The sequence below is a fragment of the Bidens hawaiensis genome, unplaced genomic scaffold (genome assembly GCF_021521415.1).
Source record: "Bidens hawaiensis isolate Kalapana, Puna unplaced genomic scaffold, B.hawaiensis_p1.1 tig00025808_1, whole genome shotgun sequence".
NCBI lineage: Eukaryota > Viridiplantae > Streptophyta > Magnoliopsida > Asterales > Asteraceae > Bidens > Bidens hawaiensis.
Window position 1 is genome coordinate 233867 of NW_027494145.1, and position 27770 is coordinate 261636.

The 27770-nt window shown below is 31.4% G+C and overlaps 1 pseudogene; it reads right to left on the reverse strand.

The window, feature by feature from the left end:
• Nucleotides 1-5032: 5032 nt before the first annotated feature.
• Nucleotides 5033-9662, reverse strand: LOC143572338 (cytochrome P450 76T24-like; annotated as a pseudogene).
• Between the last annotated feature and the right edge of the window lie 18108 nt (nt 9663-27770).

The window sequence follows — 27770 nt, forward strand, 5'->3', positions numbered from 1 at the left end:
AAACATGTGGGTCCCACAAAACCACTTCATCTTTCTTCTATCAAACCCTAACTTCATTACCACACCAACTAACGAACCACCACCTCCACCCCTCCCTATTTTCCAGCCACCGCCGCACCCCTTGGAGCCGCCGCCACCCATCTTAGCAGTTCGAATTAGATTACCGGTCTTCAATTTACACTTTCCAAATCCCCAATTTCATAACCCAGCTAATGTGAAACCCTAACCATGTAATAAGAAATGCAGTATGTAAGGCAAAAAAAAAAAATGTGACTTACGATATCAAAAGAATGAAACTCGTTAAATATATTATGGTCAGGAAAATAATTAAAGTGGACGAGATATCCGAATACGAGACGAGTGCTTCGGTGCACGCGCTTAGTTTCAACGGAGAGGAGATCTTCTAGAATGTTTGGTTTTAGCTATAAATATGGCTTCATTGTTAGTTTTTATGTGTGTTTTCTTATGGTATAAATCATCCACCCAATGGGAGCTTACCTTGGGTAGGGTCGGTTCGTTTATTATATATATAATCTTTTGCAACCGATAATGAGATTGTTTATTATTATATTATTCGTTTATTATTTACTCGATCGTTTGATTTACCGCACCCGTCTCGATCGTTTATCAAGAACAAAATCCGTTCGTTTGTCGGATTCAGTGTTGGGGGACCAACATGATATTTCATGAATCTATCTACACATTTTGCATAGATGAATGTAATTTACAGATCGAAGGGTGAAAATAGAAAGTTAAATGTAACCGAGAAGTCATTCAACGATGAATCGCTCAAATTTCTCTAGTCTAACTTCGAGAGTGGGAGCTGAAATTTTAAGTGATATAGTTGAACCATTAATGTTAGATGATACTGAAGGAGTTTGAGAAAATAATCTGGTGGTGTGAGTCGTGTAAAGATTTATAACAGTTACAAGGAGTTTGAGAAAATGTGAATTGATTTGAAGATTTAGGGTTAAAAAGAAAGGGAAATGACGGGAAATGGTTTGATGGGTGGCGGCAGCTCCAAGATGTGCGGCGGGTGGCGGGAAAAAACAGGGAGGGGTGAAGGTGGGTGGTGGTTGGTTGGATGGTGTGGTAATGAAGTTTGGGTTTGATAGAAGAACAATGAAGTGGTGTTGTGGGATCCACAAGTTTTAAAGATGGCATGCCACATCACTAAAAAAATGCCAAGTTAGCAAAAGAAAAACTAACAGAGTTAGGGTTCGTTAAGTTTGAGAGTGCACGAAACAAATAGGGTGAAATTTGGGAGTGATGGCTAATAAATCGAAAGTTGGGAGTGGTATTAGGCAACAGGTGAAACTTGGGAGTATCTAAGATCAATATCCCAAAACTTAAAATAAAGTGTTCCATGTAAATAAGACAGTATACTTTTTAAATAGGACATTATATGGATTTTCATATACTATAGATCTAAACCATTAATCACTTTGATCCAAATACCGTGATCTATTCCTAGACTTTTTAAGAAACCATCTATTCTTACAATAACCCTATCCTCTCTCTCAATACACACACACACACACACACACACACACATACATACATATCTACCTATTCTAATAAAGTAAAATAAATGGAGACACTTGTCATGTTTTTGTTAATTCTCACAATTTTTTCCCCTCCAAAATTAATATACCCTAATATATGTAATAAATCAATAATTATTCACTTTCCTTTTACACTATATTTATATAATATCTATATATTTTTATAAATATAAATATTAACATACTATTTTACAATATATTTTAAAATACTTGGTGAATTCCAAAAATCAACAATAAATCATGTTTCTCAAATGAAAATTGTTTTGGGTTTTTTTGTGGAAGTTAAATTTGATTTTATGGGTCAAAAGTTGATAAATAGATTGTTTAGTACAAGTTAACTACATTTAGGTCAAATTTTGTTACGGGTCAAAAATAAAAATTTTGAGTATTTTTAAAAGTTTGAGAATGCGAAATAGATTTATCGTCAAATTTGTTATGGGTTCAAAGTGTTGACTTTAAAATGTCAAAAGTATGAAAGTTAGAATTTTAAACATGATTCGGATTTCAAGTTTATTTTTAAGGGCATTTTTTGAAATAATCAAAAGGTTCGGGATTTGGCAAATTGCCTATTTTTCCCTCAACTATTAAAACTTAAGAAAAGATTGCGAACACTTTCGACATGTCACCCCCATGCCTATCAATGCTTCTAACTTTTATCAAATTTTAAATATTTATATCAACATTAATTTTTCCTTCAATGGTGATCAGAACGTTGTATGGGAAGCATATCATGCAAAACTATGCTCAAATGAAACAAAATATTCACAAAATTGAACGGGTTAACATGTTGTTTTTTATGTTGTCATTATGACAAAGTCGAGAAGCCCTCTGAAACTTATCAAAATCTTTTTTATGGTGTAGCTCAGAAAAACATAGTTCTTGAAGAACATCTATTGTTACAATTTAATATCCTACTTTCTTTTGATGAGTGGTAAATTGATAAATATATCAATAAAGGTAACACCTCTTTTGTATTTAGGCTGAATGGTTAGAACTACTATCGTATGAGAAGTTTTATTTTCGAAATTGGTTCATAACCACAATTCTTTCAATTATACATATATGACACCGAGAATGAATTTTTCAATAAAGAACTCAAGAAGCATTCTCGGGGACGATTTTGCACGGACATTTTATTAAGTTTATTTAAAAAACCATTTTGTGATATAAATAAAATCAATTTATGTACACATTGTATAGATACAAGCATAGATGTAATACAATTTTTTTCATATACGCCATGTAATTATTTGTTTTAATTATAATTTTATAATTTATAATTATCTCGTGTGTAACACGGACTCTAAAACTAGTTATTCTAATAAAGTAAAATAATTGTGGACACGTGTCAGTTTGTGGTTAAGCCTAATAACTTTTTTCCCTCCAAACTAATAACTATGTCATAGATCAATAATTATTTACTTTCCTTTTACACTCCATATATATTATATATATAACATGATTAAATTATTCACTTTTCTTTAAACTTTATTTTATTATATATATTATACATTTTTACAAAAATAAATATTCTTATAAATTATAAATTATTTAAATCTATCCATTTATTTTTTCAATTAATTTACTAAACTATATATATGTTAAACTGTAATAATATATACCATTCACTTTTATATACAATAAAGTTTATCATAGTTAGTTTCTCAATTTTTTTTTATCAATGATTGTTTCAGATTTTTTGTAAAACTTAAATTTGATTGTTACAGGTCAAAAAGAGGTAATATGCGTATTTTTAAAAGTTTAAGAATGCAAGTAGATTTATCATCAAATTTGTTACGGGCTAAAAGTTTTGACTTGAAAATGTAAAAAAATGAAAGTTAGAATTTTAAACGTGATTTAGGTTTCGAATTTATTTTCAATGACATTTTTGGAAATAATAAAAGATTTAGGATTTGGCTAATTGACTATTTTACCCACAACAAATAAAATTTAGGAAAAGACGACAAACACTTTCGACATGCTACCTCCAGGCCTATCAATCCTTCTAACTTTTATCAATTTTGAACAATCTGTGTCAGCGTTGACTTTTCCTTGGTGATTAAAATGTAGTGTGTGAAATGTCATACAAAATTATGTTCACAAAATTGAACATGTTAACGTTTTATTTTTATGTGTTGTACGTCATTATGGCAAAATCAAGAAGCTCCTTCAAAATTATAAAAATCGTTTTCATGGTGTAGCTTAAAACTATTATTGTATGAAAAGTCTTTTTTGAAATTGGTTCATAACCATATATATATATAAATGATAATGAGAATCAAATTTCCGATAGATAGACTGTTCTCAGGTATGTTTTTACACTTGCATTATTATTATTATTATTTTTTATTAAGTTTATTTTTTTGAAAAATTTCATTTCTGACATAAATAAAATCAATTTATATACACATACTGTAGATATAAGCATAGATGTAATCATTTTTTCATATACAATATATACTTATGTGCTTTATTTATAACTTTATTATTTGGATCATCTCGTGTGTTACACGGGCTCTAAAGCTAGTATATATATATATATATATGAGAGAGAGAGAGAGAGAGAAGGGGGTGGCCCGACTTCCCCAACCATCTACCGTTTGAAGTCCCAAACCCACCGCCTTAGACGAATGCCCACAACGCTGGTCGTTTAACTCCTCTCATTTGTTGGCTGTCACACATGGACGAACGAGCATCCACAAACGAAAGGTTGTGGGTGCTCTTAGGGTTCAATCCAATAATAGATAAAAATGTTGTATAACAAAATAAAGACAATGAGTACATACAAGTTGCTATGCATAATATCAACAACAAACACTTATTAATACTTAATAATAATATATAAACTGTTACAACTTTATCATTACACTCAAGGTGTATTTGTTATTACTACCCTTATATATATAACGGTAAGAATCCTAAAAGAACTTTTTGAGATTGACAAATTTAAGAATCATTTTGGATCACAAAAAAACTTTTAAAAAAAAAATATTAAAAAAAATTAAGAAAAAAAAACAAAAATTTCAAAAAGTAAAAAAACCAAAAATTATCAATTTCCAATTTCCATCCCGGTTTCATAAAAAAAACCTAATTATACACATATGCATATTTTTATTTAATATCCATTTACATAATAATATACACATATGTACATTATCATTTATCTTAATTTATACATATGTGTATAAAGAATAACATATATAAAATTTAAAAATAAGTATTATACATATGTATATAATTTTGCTAAACCGATATTTTTTAATCTTTTTTTTATGAAGCCGGGATGAAAAATTAAAAACTTCTTGATTTTTTTACTTTTTTTATTTTCGTGTTTTTTTTTTGTCCAAAATGGTTTTCAAAGTTCTTAATTTCAAAATGATTCTCGTATCATCCTAATCATATATATATATATAAAGATGGTATAACATAATTGAATAATAGCAAAAGTATCGACTTCATTTTTTAATTTATGCACTTTGTATGACCGGAGTAGGAGTAGCAACAAGAGGTGCTGCTTTAATCAGCGTAAGACCAAAAGAGTCGTTCATATCCATTTCTTCTCTAGCATGAGGCAACTTCCAATCAAAATGATACACAAACGATGCCACCATTAAACTAACAACCCTTTGAGCCAAGGGTATTCCAGGACACATCCTCCTACCTGATCCAAAAGGTATGAATTCAAAATTTTGACCCTTGTAGTCGATCTCGTTTTCTAAAAATCTCTCTGGCTTGAACACTAACGGTTTTTCCCCAATACCTAGGATCTCGTGCCATGGCCCATGCGTTCACCAAAATTTGTGTGTTTTTTGGCACATTATATTTACCTAGTTTAACGTCGGTTTTGGTTTTGTGAGGCACTAGTAAAGGCGCAGATAAATGAAGTCGCATTGTTTCTTTGATCACAGCTTGTAGATAAGGCAAGCCAAGTATTTTGGCTTCTTGAATTTGCCCATCTTCTTCCACTATTGTGGCGACTTCTTTACGCACTCTTGAGAACATATCAGGGTTAACTAACAGTTCAGTCATTGCCCATTCTATTGTGTTCGCAGTAGTTTCCGTTCCAGCTAGAAACAAGTCCTATAATTAAGTATCATGTTGCTGATTGACAGGTTCTAATATTGTAATTATAATATTGAAGAAAGTTTACAATTTAAACGAGTTACAGTCTTTCATTACAGAAACTATTTTTCTGGTGATATTGCTTATCAAAATGATATGCATAGAATTATGACAACAATAACCTTTTTATCTATGCAGTCAATAGTGGTGGGATAGTAATTAGCGGACCTTTGCGAAATAGGGGTGCCAATAGCGGTCTAGAATAGCGGAATCGCTATTAGCGGCGCTATTGACCGCTATTTGACTGACCTTTTATTCCTAGGATAGTGGTCATAGCATTGATTTTCAAGGTTTGTATATTTGGGCTAAATTAAGAAAAGACCAAAATAGCTCAAACTTCAAATTTGATCTTTTATTTGTTTATAACCAATTTTTTTATCCAAACCCTAGAAAAGTCATGTTCTCGCTCTTTCGTCTACCAACGATTCCTTGGTTGATGTAGACTCGGAGGAAGATTTTATTGCTTATGATTGAATCATGTTTCAGTTATTGATACTTTTGTGTTTTTTACTTTTGATATTACTATTAACTAGTGAATTACCCACGCGATGCGTGATAAAATTGATTGATAAACTCGGGTATCCAATGGCGAGTCAACGCGAATTTAGTCAATATTAGGTACGTTCGTTACGGTATTTGAACTAAAATAAATTGGAAACAAAAAACAAAAATAAAACTTGAGGTAGGCCAATGGGGTGGCGTCGGTTGGTCCCGGACGACAACAGCGAGTCAACGCGAATTTAGTCGGTAATGACTACGTTTGTTATGGTACTGGAACTAAAACAAAATAAAACCAAAAAATAAATAAAAATTAAGGTGAGCCACTGGGTGACGTCGGTCGGGCCCAGACGCTGAGGCAGTGACTCAACGACACTTGTATGACATATTAAAATTTTCTTGTTAACATATTTAAAACAATGTTTATTCGGTCGGTAAACCAGGTCGTTGGTAAAACTTGATCAATGAAACGACGAATCGACTCGTATTCGGGAGTTGTGGTGGTGAGTTGGTAAAACCAAGGCGCTAGTAAAAATTCGAGCTTCTCAGCAGTGGGTCAACACAAATTTTGTCGATTTCGTTTACATTTGTACGACACTGGAACTAAAATGAAGTTCGGTAAAACCTGAGCGTTGTCGATACTGAACATTGCGCGGTGAGTCGGTGAAAGCCGAGCATTGTCAGGCCTAGATGTTGTGGTGGTGAGACGACACGAATTCGATAAAAACAAAAAACAAAATGTACATTAAGAATCTAGAAAAAAAGAAAATTCGGTTGGTAAAACACAGACATTTTAAGAGTTGATTTATAATAAACATGCTTTATAAATAATTTAAATTTATGTTATTCAAGACATGTTTTTAAAGTTTGATGGCCCAATAATGATGCAAATGGAAAAAAAAATTGAAAAATACATTTTCATGGGAAAATCATGAAAACACCAACTTAACAGCATCACCAAAAGCCAACGGACCAGAAGTAATCACTTAATTGTTTTAGTTGCACAAGTATCTTATATATATAAAAATCCTAGAACCTATATTAGTTTTGTGACACCAACTTTGTTCTTTATATATATATATATATATATATATATATATATGGGAGATTTCAAATGAGAATCGCTTTGAGTTTTAAGAACTCGAAAGAACTCAATGTAACAATTTTGTTTTTGAAATTTTTTTACACATACGTAATATATGTAGGTTACATCTACGTAAAAAAATTACAGAATTTTTTACGTACCGAGTCAACTTTTTACATATGTGTAACGGACGCAAATGTTAGTGTAACCACTTACATCTTTGTCTCTCTCCTACTTTGACTTTTTAATCAGATTTAATATCAACCATATAATCTAATCCATTTAATTAAATGTATTGCCAAGAATGTAGTTCTTAAGAGCATTCCCAGCACATTCCCTACCCTATATCCATATATATTATATAACTACAATAAAAATCACCGTTTTTTCTCTCTCCTGTTTAATTAAATAATACTTTTTATACCTTTATCATTATAGTTTCTCTTTCCTTCACTCACAACCACTTTTAGAAAATATTAAAAAATTATACGGTATGAACAGTGAAATCTCAAATTTAACTTTCCCCTATAACATTTTCTCTCTCATCTACTCACAACCACTCATAGACATATTATATAATTACAAATCTTCCTCACATATACTTTTAGGGAACGGGCTGAGAATGCTCTAAGTTCTTAAATTCAATATAGTTCTCAAATATATATATATATATATAGGGAGATTTTAAATGAGAACCCATTTGAGCTTTAAGAACTCGAAAGAACTCAGTGTAACGATTTTTTTTTCGAATTCTTTTTACACATGCGTAATATATGTAGGTTACATAGACGTAAAAAAATTACAGAATTTTTTACGCACCAAGTCGACTTTTTACACGTGTAACAGACGTAAAAGTTAGTGTAATCAGTTACATCTTTATTCTCTCTCCTACTTTGACTTTTTTACCAGATTTAATCTCAACCACATATTCCAATCAATTTAATTAAATGTGTGGCCTAGAATGGAGTTCTTAAGTTCTTAAAACTCAACATGGTTCTCAAAAAATCTCTCCCCTATATATATAAAAACCCACTTGAGTTGTGAAAACTCTAGAAACTCATTCTCAATCACATGTTTTTAATTAAATATTAAATCTTGTGGTCCACAATTAAAGTTAATAAAAAAATATAAAAGTTAATTTACATTTTCTCTCTCCTGAAAACATATATAAAAATTAGTAAAAAAATATAAAAAAATAGCAAAACATTTTTTTTATGTTTTCGATGTTTTGTATTAAATGTAACAACATATATTACATGTAACAAAAAAAAACGATGTTACATAGGGTTTTCACAACTCAAATGAGTTTTCATTCTATACTTTGCCTATATATATATATATGTGTGTGTGTATGTGTGATGCATTATATTAAAATTAACGCTTTCTCACCGCTATCTCAGTGTGATAACCTATATTTCAAATAGCGGCCTTGACCGCTAACCGATTTTTTACCGCATTAACTGCATAGGTTTTTATGATACTTTGAAAATAACAAAATATTCTCTGTGGGTAATAGTTATTTTTTGTGACCGTAACGAACTATATTTGACACCAAATAAATTTATTAAATATTTGCTAAAAAGAGTAATTACCATAAGTAAAATCTTGATGTGTTTGACAGTAAACTCAGCTTCATTAGCTTCACTATAATCCAGCAATGAATCCAACATATCACCAAACCTTTGAAGCTTTGATTCTCTATGCATTAGCCTCTCACTTATGTAACCATCTGCCACATTATCCAACCACTCATAAGCCGCCTTGGCGTCTCGCCGTATGTTCTGCGGGTCCCACGGCTTCAACACCGGAAAATCATCAGGCTCATAGTTGGCCACATTTTGTGACATGCAAGTGTTAGACATCATATTCAACGCCACCGCGAATGCCAGCTTTTCAATCTCTATGCCCGCTTTCTTCTGGCGAAGAAAGTCTAGCACTCCCTCCATCACCTTCTGCCGAAGTTGGCGAAGGGTGTCGAGTTTGTGTTGATGAGTTAAATGAGTGTTAAGAGCTTTTCTAATGGTTCGCCACGATTCGTTTGCTGGAATCCATGCAACTGCCACGTCATTGTCAGGTAGACAGGAGACTGCGTCTGGGATAACACGACCAGAGCATGCCTCGTCATTGCGTTGGAGGATTTCTCTAGCGGCGTCAGGGGTAGATGCCACCACGCTGGTGATGCGTCCCAGTCGGATGGTCATAAGTGGGCCGTGCTTTTTGGAGAGTTTGTCTAGGGACTCGTGTGGCTTAGGGCCAAGGTCAAGGAGGTTGCCGATGATAGGGAGGCCGGGAGGGCCGGGCGGTAGCCTCCGTTTTCGGTGGAGGTCAATGGCATGGAGGAGGAAGAAGAGGATGATAATGAATGAGAGAAATAGAAATAGAAGTTGATCCATTTCTCTTGTTTGTGTTTTAGTGTTCAATCTTGTGTCTGCTTATATTGAGACAACACCACTTAAATGGGGATCGATATATAAAAGATAAAACGAGCGTGTGACGTTCGAGTTAATGAATTAATTAGTTTCATTTGTAAACTCAAAACGGACCGAACATGAACCGCCCCATTATTCCAGTTCGGCCTAACTCGTCTTATTGACTCGATCAAGGACAGGAATTAAGTCCAACAAGTTTTGTTTAGTCGGTTTTCAGTTTAATTATTGCTCACCTCTTGACCTAAACCACACATATCTGGAACCAAAGAGGTTTGTAGATACTATTTATGATTACTCCTCATAATAGGTCTTTCTTTTTTCACGAATATTTATTAAGAGGAGAGACTTGGTGTTTTATGTGATCAGGGTTCAATTCCTACACCCAACATTTAGCTTCTGAGGCACCAAGGTGATGATGGGAGATTAGGCGAGTAGGTGGTTTTCACTAGTTGGATCCTTAAACTGAACGAGTTTTATCTCATTACACTATCGTGACTTCGGGCAATTGTTCACGAACGTTGGCCGTAGGTGAGGGTTTTTTCTCCGGATGGAAAGACGAGTGCATCCCTGTATAATGTATTTAGCCAGTACAGCTCATGATATGAAGGATTCTTTGGCCGTTTAAAATAAATACATATGGAAGGTAGCATTAAATTGCATGTTGATTTGTTAGCATCTCTTTGAATTATGAGTTGATAACATTAAATTGCATGTTGATTTGTTAGCATCTCTTTGAATTATGAGTTGATAACATTAAATTTCGTTGCAATTTCACTACGGAAATTGATGTATTTAAAAAATTAAAACTCATTAACAATTTCATTACGGAAAATATTTGGGTCTCAAAAAAAAAAAAAAATCGAAAGTGTATTTTTGTAGTTAATTGCTTGGTTGATTCATATGCTTGACTTCTATTACGTCATTGGTCTTTAAAGTTTAATAATTACGTACTTAATTATAGTGCTGTGTATCATGTATTCATATTCTAAATACATGATACACAACATTAGCATCCTCTTGTGTTTATCATGGCTTGCATGACTCCACGTAATTCTTTTTTCTCTTCCAAACCGCTTACAGCTTCTTCATTAATTTCATATTTCTTCTTGTCAAGTATCTACATCTTCCCATTATAGTAAATTAAGGTGGTCAAACCGAACATTTAACACTTATAAAGAGTGACTGATCAACAAAAATAACTTTAACGGTGGTTAGGCACAAATACACGTGATCTTGCCCGACCAAGAAGATGTTCGCAAGTACATCTTCGTTACAAATTATAAACTAAAATAGAAAAAAGAAAAGAAAAAAAACTCCATACTTTAAGCAAATTTATGGTATTATCAATATATTGTGCACCTATGGTTTTGTAAAACTAAAATCGCTTAGGAGCGTTGGGCCATACGTGGTAGTCTCTTTCAAGCATATAATTGCATGAATAACAATATATAGCCCACTAATATCTATTGAGATATTTTGTGCTATCTTTCGGTCTATAATAACCTTTATAAAGTCACGTGGTAATAGGGTTAGGTAGAAAACTGAATTAACCGAATCGAAACCGAATAAATCGAAAAACCGTATTGAAAAAAACCGAACCGAAGCATTAACCCACGGTTAATTTTTTGTTTTTTTGAAAAACCGAAATTTCGGTTTCGATTCGGTTATCAATTTTTAAAAAACCGAAAAAACCGAACCGAACCGATTGATGATGATAAGGATTATCAAGATTATGAGGAATGGACTAAACTACTAAGACAAATATATAAGATGATGAATGAAGATTGGGAGTAAACATTTAATGTTTTTTAATTTTTAAACTCTATTTAGTAACTTTGTATTCGTATAGTTCCAAGTAACACGTGCCTATTTTTGTTTTTTTGAATTCAATATATATGTGGATTGTGGTATTCTGACACGTTCTTATACAAGGTTAAAATATGCATTTTCATTTTTTAATTTTTTTCCAATGTCAACCCATAATTGAAAAGAAACCGAAAATAACCGAACCGAAACCGAAATTAACCGAAAACCGAAAAACTGGAAAACTGAAAACCGAACGGTTTTGCATATTCAAACAACCGATTACTTCGGTTTTGGTTTGGGTTTTGCCTAATAACCGAACCGAACCGTACTCAGCCCTACACAGTAATAGCGCTCAGAGGTGAAGCCTGGACCTTTTTCTACGGGTTCAGAATCTTTTAGTACTTGGATTTGTTATTATCCGGCTTTAAAATTTTTTGGATCGGGACATGTCCCGTCGGATCGGGTCACATAAAAAATTACAATGTCATTATTGGTCAACTTTCTTTTAAAAAGATCGCCAATAACATTTAAATGTACAAATTCAACACAATCAACACATAATTCTAAACATAAACATATAATTCTATACATAATTTTAAACATAAACATATAATTATAATCAAACATAGACATAAATAATAAATGATAGACATAAACAATTAAACAAATCTAACCTTGATTTTCTTAAAACTCTATACTGGGTTTGAATGTCGAAATCAAAGATGGATGATTATTACTTTTTTTATTTGGCGAGGGGGGGGGGGGGGGGTGCTAAAATCTTGTAAGGCCCTAAACTCGGGCACCTTACTAAAAGTTGGATTTGCGCTTAAACATAACTTAAATATCAGAGTTTACAAAAACTTTTGCGGAATAAAACTACACACACACATATATATATATATATGTGTATATGTATATGTATATAAACTTTCTTTCTAAACAACTCTTTGGATGCCGACACCGTGTGGATAACGTTGCGTGCACTCCAAGCTCCTTTACTTTCTTTAATCAACTACCTGGGTGCATAATAAAAGTCAGTTACGCTGAGTGAGTTCTAGTTTACGATTCTACTTTATACACCACATAATAATTCTTCACTTTTGACATACTCATATATATATAAATGATACGATTTACTCATCTTACGGTACATACCAACATGACATCTTACTTGCACTGTAAGTACGTAAAGGTTTGCTTTTTCTTATACTTAAGTCCTAACACACGAAAGCACGTAGAGGCTTGCCCTTACTAGCACTTAAGATACACAACTTATACACGAAAGCACGTAGAGGCTTGCCCTCGCTAGTACTTACGTGATGTGCTAAAAGTAGTTATATAAAAACACGCTAATCTAGACACTAAATAATAAATTCTAGACTCTTAAACTTAAATAAACTACTAACCGGCAAGTGAGCCGGTCGACTCTAGTACAGCTAAGTAAGTCCGGATATCGAACCCACGAGACTCTTTAAATTACGTTTACTAGCTAATTAGACTCAACTACAGACACGGCTATATATTTATTATTTTTTTAAGGGGGTTTTACTAATAAACTAATTTTAAACTAATTTAAACTAATTAAGGAAACTAAAGACGACTAAACTTAGAACTTGTACTTAATTCAGATGATGACAAACAACCACCTAGGCTAGAATCCCCGAAGTTTCAGTTATTAATTAACCGGGAGAATACTTAGTTATGAAACTGGGATCGTAAAATAGACGCTTAAGAGAAAACCCGAACAGGACCCCTGACCCTTCTCAAGAGACACCTATGGATTTCTAATAAGTTTTAATGCACACCAGTATTAAAAATCAAGTTTCCTTATGGTCACCTAATTAATTACAAACTAGTTCCTTTATGCGAAATCCTACCTTACAGCGCGGAAATCAAAGGCAGTCTAATATATTCTATTGACTCGACAGACAAAGTTAATCAATCAAACCTAGACGGACTCCTTACGAAGAACTAAATCTAGCAATCCTGATCAACAAAGACCTATCAATAACCTAGCACCTTACAACTATATAGGTTAGCAGCACACTTAGGTTTATTTAATTAAATAATATTATTCCTATGATCTTATTCGAAATCAATCATAAAATAGTCAAAAACACAAAGTAGATGACCTAATAGAAACCTATCATAATGACAAACAATAATCAAGGCAACTATGGAATAATAAAACTCAACAAACAATCCTAAGCACGCATATGCATCAATTTAATATAATTAAACCTTTTAATAGTTCATAAAACCATAACGATAAATAAATCCCAAGTCAAAATCAAATATCAACAAAGGTTCATCATAAGCCTAGGCAGTCTATATAGTTTAGCCTAGCATGGTAAAATCAAACAAAACAATAATAAAGGAATTCATGGTGAAAAATAAAGGAAACGAAAGATTAAAGGTGATAAAACCCGTGGTCTTCGTTCTTGATTAATATGCTCACCACCGTATGATTCCAAGCCTCCAAAACCTCCAAAAGATCACTTCTAGAGCTCCCAATTTCGTCCCAAATGGTTGGTGGCTTCAGATTATTCAGGTTATGATTAGGGTTAAGTTTATGGGTGTTTATATAGACTTTCAAGGCCCATAAACTTAAAATTAGTAGAAGATTCTGGAAATCTGAGCCCATAAATTTAATACTTGTAGAAGATTCTAGAAATCTTAGCCTATAGACTTAATATTTATAGAATATTCTAGAAAACTGAGCCCAAAGTGCCGCGCGACGGGTCTTCTCCCACTTTACTTATTTTTGCCCTCTTTTTGACATGATTGTAACCAGGAACCTAAAATATTCAAATGAATTAGTAATATACAAATTCTAATAAAAACCGAACGAAAACTAATAAAATATTATATTAAATATACAAGGGATTTATATATATTTAGCCTTATATCATTACGCCACACAACTTATAATGAAAGCACATAGAGGCTTGCCATCACTATTACTTAAGCCACACAACTTATAAACGAAAGCACGTAGAGGCTTGCCTTCACTAGTATTTACGCCACACAACTTATAAATGAAAGCACGCAGAGGCTTGCTGATGTGGTCTAGAATATACATATTATTATGTATATCTATATCTATATATCTATTAAAAAAATTCATTTTGCTCAATTCTTATTGGTTTCATTCACTAATTCCCATATATATCTTAAAATCTTAGAACTTATTACCATTTAAATAATTTAAAACTAAATTCAAAATATCTTTGTAACTGTTTTTCTTTACCCTAAATTCTAACCCTAGAAATTCTCTGAAATTAAATCTCAACATTATAACATAACAGTTATAGTGCAGTTTCTCTCTACGCTCCCACTCATTTTCTCACGCTGATTCTTCTTCTTCTTCTTCTTCTTCTTCTTCTTCTTCCCTATAATTCCCATTCACAACACCTTGTTCCTTAAATCGTGATGCCCACCATCAATTCTTAGTCTCTTCCAATTCATTCAATTAACAAACAGGTAATGGTTCTTATTAGCTCTATTCTTTTACTTTTCCAAACCCTAAATTCAATCTTCTGATCATCGATCAATTAGCCAATGATTTATGTCGCTTACATTTTTGCTGCATAAGTTTCATATTTTCTTACTTGTATTTGTTATTTTACTGATTTTCATTCTTTTTAGTTCAATCAGGTACATGGTTTTTAACAAACATAACATTATTCATGGGCACCATGTTAGGGTTTCTTTATTTTCTAGCTCTTTTTTTTTAAATCAAGAAATCTATATCTTTATTAAAGAAATAGAGTTTTTGGATATATGCCTATTTTCTATTGGTCCATTTGAGTAGTCTTCATAAATATTAAGCATTCCTATATATGATTTATTGGTAATATAATAATTAAAAAATAAATAAATATTAAATTACCAAAACAAAAGGTTATAAATATTTAAATTATGATCATTAAAGGGTATCTTAATTTAAGGAAATAGTTTAATAGGTGAAAATCATTTAAAGAAGTTTGACCACCGTTTATTTTGTCAACCGTTTTACTTGGTAGTCAAATATTTTAATTGTCACATCAATTGAGATCATTCGGTTTCAATTATTCAAGAAGGTATTATGTATATATGTATATCATATTATTACATGGTTCTAACTTATTCATTTTTCTTTTTACCCTTTTCAGAAATTAAACCAAGTTTGTATAACCGATTTCCAGTTGTTGTCCAAACCAGGTCAGCTCCATTGCAGGTGCCATTTCGGGACCTTAACCATTTTTTTGTATGTTTTTTTGTTCATAAGTTACATAACATCATAATGGATTTTATGTTTTTTGGAACTTACTGAAATCTTTTGATATGGTTTTCTGGATGGTTTGCTGATAAAATAGTGATTTATAACAACCAGGTCAGCTGCATTGCGGTTGTCGTTTTGGCACCATAACCATTTTGCTTTTGTATGATTTTTGGTCAAAACTTACATATAACATCATAATGGATTTTATGTAATTTTTATAGAATTTTCTGAAATTGTTGATATGATTTTGTGGGTGTTCTGTTAATAAAATAGAGATTCAGCAATATGTTTAATAATGTCGTAAGGAGTCACTGTCACACCTTGACCAATGAAGGCGGAAACGTCGAGGGGCGCGACATGATTGCTCATTGCACAACGACACTATAAAGTTACAATATTTAAACAACTCATTTAAATCCATATCATCATAAATAACACAACAATTGTTCATACAAAATGCCAAATAGATAGATAAACAAATAACTTGTTCTTTCACTTTCTAATATCCTAAAGCCAAGATGATAAGTTTCTTCAAGTAATCCAATCAAGCTAACATCAAACCTGTAACATTGCATAAAATAGAGTTTGTCAACACAAAGGTTGGTGAGCAATTTTCATAGTTTTGGACAATAAGTATATAGTATGAAATCCACAACTAGTATATGAAAACAATAAATAATAGCAACAATTTAGATAATAAAACCGTCAATAAGAATACATTGACGAACCGTCAATAAGAATACATTGACGACAATAATGAAATCGTCAATAAAAATACATTGACGACACCTTTCTATATGGGGATACCATACATACTCGGAATTAACGCATGATCATACTTTGATGAGGCTACCCGCCTTAGCATTCAAGAATTTGCACATAATCATGTAAAGCATATAACACCAAATCGAGCATTTATTTAAGTAAACATATACAATAAGTGTTGTGGTTTAAGACTCAAGTATAAATCATTTGAATTTGAAAAGTATGCAATGCCACCCCCAAAATGAAAGATGGAAAACGGGGAATGAGAAAGTACTCACATTAACAAGTAACTTGAAAGATAGTGTCGTGAATAATCAAAGAGATCGGTTTAACGAGCAAGACCTATATTAAACGGGTCTTGTGTTAGTAGGTAGTCTTGGAAAGGTTTAAAATAAAATACATGACAAATAAAGTAAATAAATAAAGTTTAGGGTTTAAAATGTAAATATTTGAGAAATTAAAGAAACGAGTTTTGTAAAATAAGTTTACTCGAAACCGGGTCTCGGTATTCTATTCATTAGTTTTTTATTTTTTACTCAACCTATGTTAAGTAATAATGTGGGTTAAAATGCAATATTGCAAAAACCTTGGTTATAAGAATACCAAAACGAGTTTTAAACGAGTGTTCGGGTTTGTCGGTTCGAGACTTGATAATTGACCAAGCTCAAAGTTAACTTCCCAAAATAATAAATGTTATGAGATAACTCCATAAAAATCAAAATAAACTTAACCACGTATGTAGTTCTATTGTGAAGAACCTTAACGTTCGTTAAGCGAGTATACGACTTTATCGGTCCGAACTTGTTATAAGATCAAGTTGGTTACCGACATGCCAAGTATGTTTAGAAATTAACTAAACTTGATTTAAAATATAATCTTGAAGAAAAATATGAGTTTTGGTGGCTAAAAACACACTTGTGTGTCTTAAGCAAGTGAACTCGGTTTAGTTCGGTTTTTTTGGTTCGGTCCTTGACTCGAAATAAGACCGATGATGGTTACCACATACCCAATTACCATGGAACTTGTAAAATAACTTATAAATAATAATACTCAAGTTTTACATTCAAAAAGTTAACAATAAAGCTTTTAAACAAAAGTTCGGTTTTTGGGTCGGTTCTCAACTCGGGATGAAACCGAGGCTAGTCACCACATACCAAATACCATGGAACTTGACAAATATGAACAATAAACTAAAATATGCAGAAGTTAAGCAAATATAACAAGTTATATGGTTAGATTTGTTAAATATATAAACAAGGACTACAAAGTCCTCCATGTAACCTTGCCTTACTAGCCCGACATTTCAACCGGCCGAGACCGGAGAAATGAAAGACTAAAGGTAAACAAGGAGTGTATATTATATATATGTTGTAACATCAAGCTTTAAGTATTGAGAAGTTAGTTAAAATGAAAGATTAGCTTATGAAGAACAACCTTAGAATTCAAAAATTTGAGAGAGAAATGAGGAAATGAGCAAGCACAAATGAAGAAGATGGGTGTGTATATATAGGGTAAGTTGAATGGGTCTTTCATAAAGGGTGTTGCATGAAAATGGGTTGGTTATAGACCCAAGAAAGCACAAACTATAAATGGGTCCTTTAAGTCTCCATTTTGGTAGTTTTAGTCCATTGAGTTCGTTTTGAGCGTTTTCGGGGCATTTTAAGAACCGAAAAGGGTGTTTTTTTTAGATCCATCAAATATGTAACATAAAATTCATCATTTTGATAATATCAAAAGGTTCGGGATACAAAACGGGTCGGGTTTACATTAAGAATACAAATATAAAATAACCCGAAATTGACAAATGTCACAGTCACTGTATGCATGATTAACCAAATGATAACGGGTCAATAGTGTGGACGTATAATATCTTTAGTGTAGTTAGTGTGATATGTTTATTTAAAAAAAATATGCATATGAGATGTAGAGATTGATTTTTGACCTTTTGTATGATTTGGATTATATGGAATCAGGTTATGAATTTGGTACATTATGTGTTAACTTTACTTTAGAAGGAGGTACGGGAAGCTCAGGATCCAATGGGCAAGTTACGATGAAGAAAATGGAAATTTGGGACCACATATAGACGGCATAGCCTAGACCAACTTTAACGTAATTTAAGTTTGTATATATTAGTTACCTGAAGACACGGTTTTTACACATGACGAACTTTATGTAGCTTTGTCAAGAGTAAATAATAGCGATGATCTTAAAATGCTTATTTTAAATAAGCAAGGTAAAGTTACAAACAAAACAAACAACAAATGTTGTTTATAAAAATTTGGTAGTTTATTAAGTTTATATTTTAAAACTTTTAAATTTGCTTTGTAAACGTTCTATCATGTAATGTCATTTTTTAAAAGTTTTATGTCTTTTAAGATTATGTTTCTGTTTTAATATGACTTGCAGTTATAAAACATTTTGTCTCAAAAATACATATTAATATATATATGTGTGTGTGTGTGTCAGTGTGTGTACTATGTCTTTTTTTTGTAAATTTGTGTTTAAGTACTTTGTTTACATACAAATCTGAATTGCAATTATATCAAATAATTCTCTCAACAAATATATAGCAAACACTTGTCATCTTAAATCATGTCTTTAGTTGTCGATTTTTATATTTCCACCCGTGTCGTACACGGGTTAATAACCTATAACCTAGTATATATTAAAAAAATTCATTTTCCTTCCATTCTTATTGGTCCATTACCATAATTTCCTAAAATACTAAGTCATCTTAGAATTTCTTGATAATAAAATAAATCAAAAATAAATTAAATTGCATTCAATTACCATGATATCAATTTGTCTGTTTCATTTTTTCAGCACCTTCATTTTTGTTCTATTCTCTTGTTGTTACAAACACAAAATTCGCCCTTTCTACAAACATCAAATGATCATCTAAGATTTCATACAATCTATGTGATAATTAATTGTAACCCAATTCACAGTCGATCTCTTTTCATCAACTACTCATAATCGGTTTCGGTATGTTCTCCTTATTATTATTATTATTATTATTATTCATCTCTGCTTTAATCTCTCGCACCCTCTGTTGATGTTTATGTCATCGTCGGTATCTTGCTTTTAGGGCTTCATTATTTGATTTTATATGAATTGGGTTTATTTTATTTTTTTGTGATTTTATTCTCATAATACTGTCTATTAAAAAACAGAGATTGAAGGGTGAATGGAATAAAATCAGGAACATTTTCTTCTTGTGATGTTGATGTAGATTCGAAGAACAAATAGAAGAAGTTACAAAAACTTCATCATGTGTATGCTAATTGCTTTGTAACCTTGAACAATTTTTTTCCTTCAATTAACTATATTGACAAATTTACTGATTTTGTTGTTTGAAGAAAATATGAAGAGCCATTCTACCAAGTGTTTAGGAATTTTGTTTCATCACAAACCATATTTACATAAAATCAGAGGTTTAATTTCTATAATTACTTCACCTTTTTTTAGCTAATCATTAGGGTATTTTAGTTATGCAGTTTTGCAGGTTATGAAAATTGATTGACATGAATCATGTCAAATATGAAGGATATATATATATATATATATATATATATATATATATATATATATATATATATATATATGGCTAATCATTTTAATTATGTCAAATATGGCTCAAAACGCACTACTATAAAAAATGCTTTTAATGACACGCGCACTATGACACGTGATGATTAATGACATGCAAATGTGTGAGTCATTATAAAAATGTCATATTTTTAAAAATATTAGGCCTGTAAACGAACCGAACGTTCGGTGAACATTCGTGAACCGTTTGGCGGGAAGTTCGTTTATTTAATAAACGAACGAACATGAACAAAAAATAAAATTAAACGAACAAACATGAACACATGTTCCGTTCGTTCATTTATGTTCATGAACGTTTGTTTATGTTTGTTTATGTCTGTTTATTTATGTACGTTTATGTATTAATAGAAAATAATTAAATATTATATGGATAGGTCATCTGTATTGTTAATTTGTGTTCATTTATGTGTTCTCGTTTAAGTTCGTTTATACTTATGTTTATTTATATTTGTTCATACATGTTCATTTATCTTTGTTCAGTTATGTTCGTTTAGATTTTAAACAAACGAACACAAATGTCTATTTTTAAATAAACGAACATGAACATCAATATTTGTTCGATCAGTGTTCGTGTTCTTTTAAAGTTAAATGAACGAACACGAACATACCCTTGTTCGTTTTCATTCGATTCGTTTACAGGTTTTCATTATTTACATTGATGAATACATTGGTCTTAATCTCTAGGCTCTGCCGATTTTATTTGTGTTCGTGAACCGTTCGTGAACGCATTAATTTCCTTAATGAACGAACACGAACATAAAATCTCGTTTGGTAAGCGTTCGTGAACACATTTTTTCCTTAACGAACGAACATGAATAAGGCCTTGTTCGTGTTCGTTCGGTTCGTTTACAGCCCTAAAAAATATGAAAGATTTATGACGTGTATTTTTGTGTGTCATGAATTCAATGTCAACGAAACAAAAAATAAGATTATGCGTGTCGTCCATATTTTAAAATATTTATAACAAACCTTAACCCTAATTTAATAAGGGGAGGGGAAGGAAAAGAAAGTAGGAGAGAAAAGAAATGATATGAAAGGTTTTATTTTGTGTTCCAGAGTTTAACGGGATGGAAAGGAAAACCAAGGAATTTAAATATTTTATGTGTTCCTGAGTTTAGAGGAAAAGAAAAGAAAGTTATAATTTTACTATTATACCCTTTAAATAAAACTAAAATAGAAAAAACATGAGATAACATTCGTTGGCTCTTCTCGTTAACAAAATTTGGTCAATCAAATGACACTTTGATCAAATTACAGTATCTCACTTTTGAGCATAACTCAAGTCTGGCAACTTCATAATTTTTCCTCAATAAAGTATTTCACATTAACTTCAAGTCCCACAAAAAAAATATTCTCATATATTGGTAGTCAGCCAAGAAAATAAAAACCTGCACAGGAAGCTTTTTGAAGAGTTATCTGAACAAAAATAAGCCATCTCACCACACATGGATAACCATAAAAGCACCAAAGATGTATTCTTTTAGTTTAGAGTTAAAGGTTAAAGATTTATACGGTTAAACGGGTCGTAAATATTTAAAACTATTAAATGAGTCGGATATGTTCTGTTGGTTGAACTGCTTCTGCACATTTTATACCAAAGCTGCTGTCAATATTAACAGGGATGCAAAATCCGAATTGACACCGAGCTTGGCTCGTTTAACTTACATAGAGCTCGAGCATGGCTCGTTTTGATCTTTATTTCTAAAGCCCGAGCTTGGCTCGTGAGGAGTTGTTTAAGCTCGAGCTCGGCTCAGGCTCAGCTCGTTTATTGTTTATTATTTAATTTTCATATTTATAACTATTTATATATTTTATTTTGCAGTTGTAATTTTATATATAACACTATATATATATATATATAACATTTAGTTTTTTTTTCATAACTTTTAGAACCTAAAATACATTTTAAGATGCTGCACATTCTAAACCACAAGCTGCATCTGCACATTTTATACCAAGCTACTGCCAATATTACTAGGGATGCAAAATTCGAACCGACATCGAGCTTGACTCGTTTAACTTACATAGAGCTCGAGCTCGACTCGTTTAACTTACATAGAGCTCGAGCCTGGCTCGTTTCGCTCTTTATTTCTAATACATTCGTACTTCATTCACTTTTGGAACAACTGAGCTTCTGTTCATAGACCTTGGAAGCATTCTATGTCAATGTAATACACAGAATGGTATTATCCATCCCTTATGTTCACATGGTTTAATATATAAATGCCAATTTAATGCATAGCATTCTATGTCAATTTAATACATAAATGAGCTTCTGAAACACTTTATTATCCATCTCTTCTGTTCACATCTAATACATTGTTTTTTTTATTATTTTGACATACGAATAAAGATTCACCAACAACAAACATATACCATGAAAGATTTAATAACTTCATGCTGCATTCTATGTCAATTAGATAAAATTATATTAATTCGATAACTTGAATATATATCATCAGATTAGGGCAAAACATGGAAAACTAGATTAGGAAGGAAGCTAACCTGATTCAGGATGAAGTTTGATTCTAGGAATATGTTCAATTGCTCTGCAGATGTATATTTGCGCCAAAGAAAACTGCTGTAGTCGTGAGACATCGTGGGGTAATTTAGGAATTGATAAAGTCTTTCTTTTTGTTATGCGTAGATATCTGTTTGATCAAGATATTGGTTTAGAAATTAGTCAAGGACTGATATTTTTCCCCCTTGAGGAAAGTTGTAGGTGTTTCATTTTCATGCACACCAACTGTTTGTTTTAATGCCTCAATGGGAGATACTTTTTTATGTTAGCACTCAAGTGTACCTGGAGCCCATAGCCTAAGCTCTTCTACTCATATTTACACTTTTAAGTTACTAACTCAATTAAATCTCACTACAACCTGTTAGTTTTCTTTTGAGTTTTATATTATGCTTTAATAATTAGTTGTATTTTACATCAACGATATTGTTATCGTGTACTTAATTTGATTGAAAAGCCTGAAATAGCATATTAGATTAATTCTATTTGGTTTGATAATTAAAACCTGATTTCAAACATCTTTATCTTTTTTGCATTAGTAAATGTTTGATCAGTCCTTGTAAATTTGAAAATTAATAGGTTGAGGAAAATAAAATTGAATACATTATTTATTGAAACATTTTTAGCTGTATGCTTGTATATAACGTCTCGATAAATTTCAAACCATGAAACCAAACCATTAGTAGCGGTTTGGTTCTATTTGAAGTTTAAACGGTTCATTTTGGTTTTTGATTACAAAAACCGTTACCAACGGTTTGGCTCACGGTTTAACCCCAAAAGCCGTCATAACCGGATCTGAACACCCTTATTTCCTGGAAAATATTGAATATAACAAGAGAAAATTATAGATGAACGGGGCTCAAACAATACCAAAACTATGAAAATGTCCTCTTATCGAGTGATGCAGTCGATAAGGTAGAACCTTGTTGCTTGTATATATATAAAAATGATTACTGTCCACTTTTTATTTCGTTGCAATTTTTTTATGCTTGCAGATATGCAAACAAAAGCCAAATGGTGGTAACTACTACGAGTTTTTCATAACTCAAGAGAAGTGCAGTTCCTCATTTTTAGGTTTGTTTTGTTGCATTATGTTCGTTCAATCATTTCAAATGTGTATTTTCAAACCGCATGTATTGTGTATAGTTAAGGAATATGGTACGGGCCACCTCAAAGAATGATGTGTATCTCATGTCTGACCACTCGATCATGCACCAGTCATTATTATCACAAAACTTAACAGAAATCCTTAATTTCTCTAGGCACGTAGCAGTTAGTACCTATTGAGGTACTTTATTTTGATTGTAAAATCTTTAGGAGATTTTGTTGCGCTGATATGCTTATTTTGGGTCCACAGAAACATGTTGGAAGGATTTACACAAACTCATATTATTACATTTGCAGTCAATGGTGGGTTTCAAGGAGAGCTTGCATGTAAGGTAATTTGGTCATACAAAACTTGCTTCTTTTGTCAAAATTATAATTTATTATATTTTCTGCTTGTGTTATTAAAGGATACAGAAATTGGATAAACAAGTTGGAGTTGGCTTTTGTACAAATGCTATTGAGATATACGATGGCTTGAGGTACTTATGAATTACGATGTGTATATATGTATTACAAGTCATATTATTGTCAGCGTGAGACATGAGTGAGAGTTGAGTGTGATAACTATTTTATAATATTTGTCACCTCTGCAGCGGCTCACGCCTCATAACTTTTTTATGTATATTACATGGCGTCTTAGGTAGCGGCGGAATGCATTTCATGGCATCAAACAATGATTCTGGTGCGCGGGATTATGATATGCATGGATTTCAAATATGAAGATGTTAGTTCGGGTTGTAATAGTAAAGACGTTAGTTTGGGAAGTTATTGAATATTACTGTTATTTTTATACATGTATAAATTTGTAGTAAACTTTTTTGTTTACTTGAAACATGTTTTGTATATTTGAAAGGTGCTTTTTGCATTTGAATTGGGTTTTATATAATATTTTCATTGCATTTTCTAGAAATTATTCGGTTCTATAATATTATGAGAATTTAATTACATTAATGCAAAAATTAGTAATTTTACAAAAAAACAATATATATATTTTCAGAGAACACCTAAAACTATGACACGCATAAATGCATGTCATAAATGCATGTCGTAAATGTGAGTCATAAAACTGTGTCATAAATGCGTGTCATGAGACATGACACGCAAATGTATGTCATATTCATTTTATGACTGGACTATCATTGACACACATTTGCGTGTCATCTGTGCCCTTTAATAACACGCATTGCGTGTCATTAAAGCCATTTTTTCTAGTAGTGACGGGTCATTTGTGTAAAAAAATATCGGTTTGGTTCGGGTCAAAACGAGCCATTTTAAAAAATTATTTGTTTGGTTCGGCTCAAAACAGGCCACTTTATAATGGTATCACTTCTGTAGCACTTTTTGATCTAGCCAAAAATAAAAATAGCATTGTCAACACCCTGATAATTTATATAATTATTATAATATTTATTATGTATATGCTTTGTGTTCTTTCAGGAGATAACAAGTAGCATACACTACAGTCAAAATGTCAACATCCTTTATAATCAAGCATAAACATGTTTATATTGACATTACTAATTATAGTTAGTTCTTTTGTGTTTGCCTTTTTCTTATTATTCTAAAATATTACTTATTAGTAGTTGTTCTGATTTAGTAAGAGAAAGTAAAGGAAGGAATCTACCTAATACTATTAAACTAACATCTTTTTTAGACACTTGGCATGTTTCTTTTGCTATATTGTTAGAGTTTCCATATATACTAAGCTATATTATAATATCTTTATAATTAAATAATTTAAAACTGAATAATTATATTTTCTGGACGACCTGCATCTCTTTTTAATAACCCGGATCATCGATTCAAGTTAATCGAATCTACCTTTTAAATTTAAAAAAATGTTCGACTATTAATAACAATAATAATTACATAAATTATAGGTTTCAACTCTTCTATTCTTGTTGCGTCTTTATGAAATCATTTTTACATTAAAAACCGTTTGACTATTAATAACAATATTAACTAGATTAACTTTCAAATTTCAAATTTATGTGCCAACTGATTACCTTGAATGAAATTGAGAATAACTTTCATTTTTAAATTAACTAACAAAAAATATTTATGTTATTACTCCTCTCTATATACTTTCAGTTTTACATAATAAATTTTACACCACATCTTTTCATCTATCAAATTCTGCAATTTCGTATTTCTTTGTAAGTTTCATTTGTATTACTCAAATTATTTCATTCATTCATATTATTGATATCGTTCATATATTTTAATTATTATCAATTAAATACTTTGTTTGCGTTCTTATTATTTTATTACAAACAACACAATGGAGCCAAAAAAAAATACAACCATGTTTAATAAGTTGGATACACTTAAGAATGATTGTTTTCTCAAGGTCTGTATATTGAAGTTATTGCGTCTAAAGGCCAATAACAAACCTGGTGAATGTTGATGAAGAAGCGATGTTTGGCACCTTAAAGGTTGATATGTGATGGACGTTGGAGGCTCAAAATAAATGCAACACTTGAAGACCTTTTTTTTTTGCCTTTTAGTTTTAGTGTGTTTTGTTTTCTAAGACAATTTCTTCATGTTTCCAATTTGGTTTGATTTGCGTTAGATTTTTATATATCGTCTAAATTTATGGTTTGCTTTATAATTTAGTTATTTTATATTCTAAGGTAATACGTCAAAATCTAAGTCTTTAACATACCCGGTGTTTGGAAAAGTAAATGCTTTTTAAATTTGTTATACTTAATTGTTTTAATTATCTTACTTTTCAAAACATACTTTTATAACATTTGCATTTTGTTGTCTTTTTTGTGTGTTAAAAATTAGATTACCCATGGTATATGATTTTCCAAATCATTAATAATATTAAACATTTTATTAAAATCAATATAGTGATCACCTCGATTATTTGTACTCAACATGTTATCTACTATTTGTTAATCAATAAAAATATTTTTATATTCACAAAAACCATGAGTAACGAAAATGGATTATTTATCAACTATAAGGTGTGATGTTTATAACAAATTATTAATTCATGTTGGTTAAATATGTAGTCCATTGAGCCTTAGTCAATTTTTCTTATCAAACGTCTCTTTGATTTCCTGGTTGAATATGAATGAGGGGTCATGGTAGACACATGCCTTGCTTTACGCTTACTACACACTTATTAGTTTATGAATTTTAATTTTTTAACTTTTAATTGTGTTTCTAAATATTGTACTTCGTATCTTATTTTGGTTTATCTTTATGTCTGACAATAATTTCCTTTCGTACCAGTATTATTTACAACTAAATATCATGTTGTCGTCCTAGAAAACGTATAACAAATTACAATATAATATAAAATTATATATGTTTGTTAGACGATTTCTATACATCCACCCGTGTCGTACACGAGTCAATAACCTAGTTCCCTACTATTTTAAGTACTCTTAAGCTAGGCTTTTATTGAATATTATTCATAATTGGTTCATATTTAAAGTTTAAAGGGTTTCAAAAGACATCGAGCTAAAAAGATATATAATTTATAGACAAAATGGTAAAAGACGTCCTTTACGCTTGGCCTGGTTTTCATTAGACGTCCTTTAATGAAAGAAATAGCAAAAGACATATATCATGTTTCAAATTCCTTTCACATTACGTCCTTTGGCACTAACCCAGTTAATTTTTTTTGTTAAATCTGGTCATGTGCCTTGCACATGAGGGTAAATTCGTCTTTCTACTCGTTAAGGGACTATTTGTGTAGATTATTTAAAGTTTAAGCCATGATAAAAATATACAAAACATACTCTCTCTCTCTCTCTCTCTCTCTCTCTCTCTCTCTCTCTCTCTTGCTTTCAACCTGCAAATCCCCAATCAAACCCTAAGACACAAATCCAAATTCCCCCTAATTCTATTACAATTAAAGACCCAACCAGTCCCCAAATCAAACACACAACTTCCAAACAATTAACCTTTCGGTTCATACAATCGATTATTAATAACAATAACAACCACATATAATAACAATAATAATAATAATAAACCTGATTAA